This window comes from Aythya ferina (genome assembly GCF_964211825.1).
Source record: "Aythya ferina genome assembly, chromosome: 1".
NCBI lineage: Eukaryota > Metazoa > Chordata > Aves > Anseriformes > Anatidae > Aythya > Aythya ferina.
The window spans coordinates 79836802-79842728 of record NC_140296.1 but is presented as its reverse complement, the minus strand read 5'-3'; the positions used below and the strand labels follow the sequence as shown (position 1 = coordinate 79842728).

The 5927-nt window shown below is 45.4% G+C and overlaps 1 long non-coding RNA gene across 2 annotated transcripts; it reads right to left on the bottom strand.

Moving 5' to 3' along the window:
* Positions 1–1271: 1271 nt before the first annotated feature.
* On the bottom strand, positions 1272–4326 carry LOC311430106. Of its 2 annotated transcripts, none has more exons than XR_014688566.1 (5): positions 4034–4326; positions 3214–3436; positions 2972–3081; positions 2278–2474; positions 1272–1973 (listed from the first exon to the last, which is right to left on the bottom strand). It is a non-coding gene; the product is annotated as an uncharacterized lncRNA (long non-coding RNA). The 2 variants fall into 2 exon arrangements; XR_014688567.1 differs by having other exon boundaries at positions 2972–3078.
* Between the last annotated feature and the right edge of the window lie 1601 nt (positions 4327–5927).

The window sequence follows — 5927 nt, the reverse complement described above, 5'->3', positions numbered from 1 at the left end:
GTAGCTGGGAAGACTTAGGAGTCTGATTATAAAATGGAACATTTTAGGTTTGGGTTACCATTTCAGATTCATACCAGTTTCCAAGTTCCCCTGAAAAGTTTCTATCTGCTGCATAATTAGGGCACAGGCTGTGCAAGCGTTTATCTTCCATCCTGGTTATACAAAGCAACATGCCAATCTGGGAACATCAGAAGCTGGCAACTGGACCATCTCTTCCGTGCAAAACACAGCATCTTTTGAGCTATATCAGACCAGGTTCCCTGCAGAATAGGATCAAGAGGCCTTGTGGGATCGCCAGCTGGGTGTGCCTCACAGGGAGGACAGAGGAGGACATACATGCCTAAATGAGGGCTTGAGAGGATTTAGGGTGATCAAAGCGTGCTCAGAAAACCCACATGCTGCATTTAATACACCAGAGCACTGCTCTGATATATAAAAGAAATTCCTCATCACGGGCAAAACTGAGCAGCTCCACACAAGGCTGCCCAAGTACTTCTTCATCTGAGGGGATGGATCCAGTAAGTACTTACTGCTTAACCTGCAGCATCAGCCACTTCACAAACTGCAGTCACAGCTGCTGCTTTCTCAGGAGTGCCAGAGGATGAGCAAGATGTATGTGAGGTGCTTTATTCAATGATTCCTTAAAGTACAGTACTGACACAGCCTTAGAAATCCTCCTTGCTTTCCTTTTCTCTCTCTCCCTCCCTCCCAAGCAAGCACTCTGTGAGGCTGAAAAGCCAGGTTTCCTTGTGCTTTTGAAAACATTCAGTTCTCTGCTGCACCGTGGCACAGTTTGTACCAGTGGAGCAGGAAAGGGCATTAAGAGTTGTGACAATTTCTTCATAAATCTCTGTGGAGCAGCTCATTTCTTCTTCATTCCTCTGCACGCTGCTCCAATATAAACATTGAAACAAGAAAGATAAGAGCATCACACAAGTAAAGAGAATCCTGCTGCTCACTAGCCCAATGCACAAAATGCTGCCAGCTGGCTTGTGCTGCTGCATTCAGATATGTGCTGTGCCTCATGCAAGGCTCAGACTGACAAACGTGGTAAGCAAGGGGAAACCCTGGCTGACTGGCAGCTACCACACGCTCTTACCTGAATGTGCAGAAATTAGGTATTTTCAAAATCAAGTATTTATTTTCCAAGGGAAATTACACGTGTAAGCCATAATTCTGTAATTCACAGAACTGGGCCAAAAGACCAACACCTCAGCTTCAAACCAGCTGTGAAAAGTCAACTTCGGGGATGAACACCCCTGATGCTCAGTTTGTGGCTGTGCCTATCACACGTGGCCTGAGGGAGAGGCATACACAACTGTTAGAAACCAGTCATATTTAACAGGATTTCAGTGACCTGTAACACCTATCCTGAAAAAAACAGGTAGGTAGGGGTTCTAGGTAGGATCTGATGACTTAGTAGCATCTAGCAATCAGGCCCCTGGTTTGCAATAAATAGTATTTCATCAAGACAGAGAGGTCCACATTGAAAAAAATAAAAAAAAAGGAGCGTGACAATGAAAACTGTCATTTACGATCTCATGTATACTTACTTTGGCTCCACTGAGATTAAGTGTTCTGCATGAATCAGAGTGGAACATGATACTCTAGCCAATGCTCAGACAGTACATCAGGGAAGAGAATTGCATATAATAATGCAACATCCTGTTTGGAGGCTTAAGAGGCAAAAATCTAGCAGTAATCACTTCCAAGGCTAGTAACTCAGTTCTTATTGCCTTCATAATGACTCCACGGTTATTCAGTCAATGAAAATGGAGTCTGATATTGTGCATCAAGAAGATAAATTAACAATAAAATGAGTCTCACTGATACATCCACTGACTACTTTAGTGAAGACCTGCAAAGATACAGGATGCGCTTCTAAAGTACGCTGCCTCCTCTTTAGGAAGGTGAAGACAGTGGAAGGGTAGGCTGAAGTAAAGTCCTTCTTTACCAAATATTAGGTGGCATTTCTGGGGAAAAAAAAAAAAAAGAAAAGAAAAAACACATTAAAATTTAAAAAACAAGTTTTCCATTGGAATTAATAAACAATTTGTTTTTCAAAAGCCTCCTGGTTTATGCAGCATTTTGTGTAACAAAGAAAACACAACAAAATGTTATTAGGGGCTTTAGTCTTGGCACTAAAACAGTGCATGAAGTGCCAAATGCCAAGATGTCAGCCTCAATAACATTTGTACAAGACCCATATTCCAGACAAAACTACTACATTCTAATTAATAAAAAAAATCAAAACCCAAGATCTGACATAAACCATACCAGGGAAAGCCAAGCAAATTTAATCTTATTTTGTGTAAGCTTCCTTCCTTCCTCCCTCCCTGCTTCTCTTCCCAGCTCCAGGCAGTTCTCTTCTGTGTCTGTAGTCATGCTGGAAATAATCTAGGGAGAAGCTCTTGCCTGGGGACCCCAAATGTCTTATGGTCAATGGATATATCCCCGGAAGACTTGCCTTACATCTGAAATGGAGTACAAAGGATTTTATAACTATAGCAATTAAAAAAAAAAAAACAAACAACAAACATCCATTAATAAAACAGGAAGTTATCATTCGTGGCTTAGAGATCAAAATTCTGAGTTCATTCTTTAAAATCTGTCTTGTTAAAGCTGGCTGTAAGGCAATAAACAAAGGCTAATGAACAGAAGACTCAGTGTCATGTCTAAAATTAGACTGCATGACATTTGCATTGTCATGGGTTTGCGGAATACGCAGAGGCTATTGTATTATTGTTTTAAGCATCATATGCATCTTTATCAATTTGCTAATTACAGCTACTTTAGTATATTGCTAGTTCAATAGGTAAGTGACAGGATAATTTCTTACAGGAACAAACAATGGAGTAGGTATAAAGAGGGGTAATTAGTACAAACCACAACACTGCGGAAAAAAAAATGCAAAGAGAACATCATCTGAAGTTCCCGAAAGAAACAGCACAAACAGAAAGGAGAGCATTACCTCTTCTTGTCACTGCCCTCCTGACAGAGGTACTGGATCCCAAGACTGGCTCACTCAGTTGTTTTCTCCTCACCTGTACAGCCAAAATAAGCCTCGTTGGCAATTCCCTGCTACAACAGAGAGAGGTAGCACAAGCATTTACGGCAGCACAGAAAAAGAGATGGGAGCATGGAGGTGGGAATGGGAGGAGGGGATGGGGGAAGCTGGGATTTAGATCATCTGAAACTGCCATGGAATCACACCTTAAATTGCTTAAAATAAGCAGGCTCATTTTGAGAGAAATGAGTTGAAGGATGATCACACCAGTGGCAATACCATGCAGGCTTGAGAACATTGCATCCTCTGGCTGAAACAGTGATGAGGAGGCTGAGGAGGACAAACTTCATCTGAGATTGACTGAACTGGATGCTGCTCCCACCATGCTTGACGTATCACTGGTTGGTCACGCATGCACATCACCTGAAGCTGCATGTAGCAGAGAGATTCTGACCAGGAGGGGATTTAACTAAGAAAATCCAGGTTAAAGTCTGTAGAAATCCAGTCACATAATAGATAGGAGGGAGGAATACAGGAGAAAAATGCACTTGTATCATTGGATGAAACGAGAAATCTAACAAAAACTGAAAAAGGCGATACAGGATCCAGAAAGAATCAGAGTTTTTAAGACTTTGCCTTTAAAGCACCAAAATACGTCTGTTTCTTGAACCATCTATGTAGTCCGGCTAAATTTCACTAACAAAGCATTTGCAGAATGTGTGCTTTCATCTGTAGGCAGAAATATTTCACTGAGCTAGGAAATAACAAATCAAAATACAGCTCTGGAGTGACTACTTCAGAAATTCATTTCTGAGCTCTCATTACGATGATGACCTTAATACACTGGAAGTAGCCAAGATGAACAGAAACACAAGGTGGTTGCTGGCTTAAATAATGATTTTGGTGATCTAGAAACACTTGCAGCGTGTATGTACTCCTAATGGAGGGTTCATGGGATATAGGATGCTCAATTCAAGGACAGACAGCAAAGTACAGGTTAGGAAAGAGACACTTAAGAATGCTTACTGAACAAAAGGGTGCTCGAGACCACGGAATTGCCTCAAAAGGAACAAGCAGAGCTGCAAAATTACTGAGGACAAAATAATACACAGAGCAGAATAATACCACAGCAGTGAAAGAGTAGGTTCTGTGAGCTACCAAATCCGCATGCATCTGTCCTTGCAGCTGATGGAAGACCAGTTCAAATGAGAACAGGACGCTTGCTAAGTCAACGTTAAACAGGATGAGAAGAAGCACCTCCAGTTGCAGTTGCCACTTCCTAAGAGATGTCGCAACTGCCTTGTCCACCCTGTTTGGTTTCATGCATGCCTCCTTCTCCCTGGTATCACTTTTCTCTCACAGCTCTAACTTATACTGTAAAAAGGTAAAGTAATGTATCTGCAGTTTTCCTCAAGTACAATTGATTATAGCATTCCCTGAAATGCCAGAAAACTGGCTTTCCTGACTGCCCACGTTTCTACACAAAAGCACTTCCAGCACTGTTTTCTGCTGCCACAGCTGTTTTGTAGCCAGAAGAATAGATTTTTTTTTAAGCGTCAATAATAAAAAGTAATAAAAGCACAACACATCCCAGAGCAATTGGAGCAGCTCCTACCAGGAAGGTGCAGAGGGGAGCTCGGTTTTCCCCGTGCTGTCAGTCAGCGTGTTATGCCACTAAACAGCCACCTGGCAGAAATAACCTTTTCTGGTTATTTCCATCTTTAATGTTGGTGGTGGGGCAGAAGAGAAGGAATGGTGAACTCACAGAATCATTAGTGTTGGAAAAGCCGTCCAAGACCATCTGGTTCAACCATCCACCACCACCAGTGTCACCCACTGAGCCATGTCCCCAAGCAGCACGTCCAACCTCTCCTCGAACACCCCCAGGGACGGTGACTCCACCACCTCCCTGGGCAACCCGTCCCAGTGCCTGACTGCTCTTTCTGAGGAGAAATGGCTCCTCATTGCCAACCCGAACCTAGAAGATTCTTTTTTTTGAGGCGTTCCAACTTTGGCTTAAAGAGATGCTGCTCTGCATTTCTTTCAGATTGTGTTTACACCACGGAATTTTAGCCAACCTGCATCAGAACTGACAAAAAATAAAAAAATAAAAAAATAAAAAAAAAATCCCTACAAATAAAAAAAATGCAGGTCTGGCTGTTTTGGCACATGATTTGTAAAAATTATCCCCTGCCAAACTCCCCACCCCAAAAAAAAAAAAAAAAAAAAAAAAAGACTATGACTAATCCAGGATATCTAATTAGCGAATTTAATCAAGGTCACTTTGGGGGAAAAAAAGCGTTATTAAGGAAAAAAAAAACACAAGGAGCAGGGCGGCGGCTGAGCCCCCTCGGCTAACGGTCGCGGTGCCGCCGCGTAACGGTCGCCCTGGCGCGCGCCCCGCCCCGCCCCGCCCCGCGCGCCTCAGCTCCCCCCTCCCACGCGGGGCACGCACGTGCTAGGAGAAACACGGCACTGCGCATGCGCTTCCCATCCATCTCCCTCCCCCCCCCCCTCCCCGGGGGCGGGGCGGAGCCCGTGTCTCCGGGCGGCCGATTGACCGCTGTCACTGCCCCGGCGCCGCGCCTCGCCGCCCTATTGGCGGCTGGCGAGCCGCTATCCGCACCGCGCCCTCTGATTGGCTGCTGCCGCGCCGGCCGCTGCCCTATCCCAACGCGGGCCGCACGGATCGCGGACCCTGAGCCCCGCCCCCTCACACCTCCTCCTCTAGCCCCGCCCTCCCCCTCTGATTGGCCGCGACGAACCCCTCCGATTGGATAGCGGCGGGCTCCCCTTTACCCCCCCCTCCACCCTCAGCGCGCATGCGCCGAGCCGGTAAAGTTTCCCTCTGCCCCCACTCCGCTCCCTCCCCATGGCCCCGCCCCCGCCCGGGCAGGGAGGGGCGGGGCGGGGCGGGGCG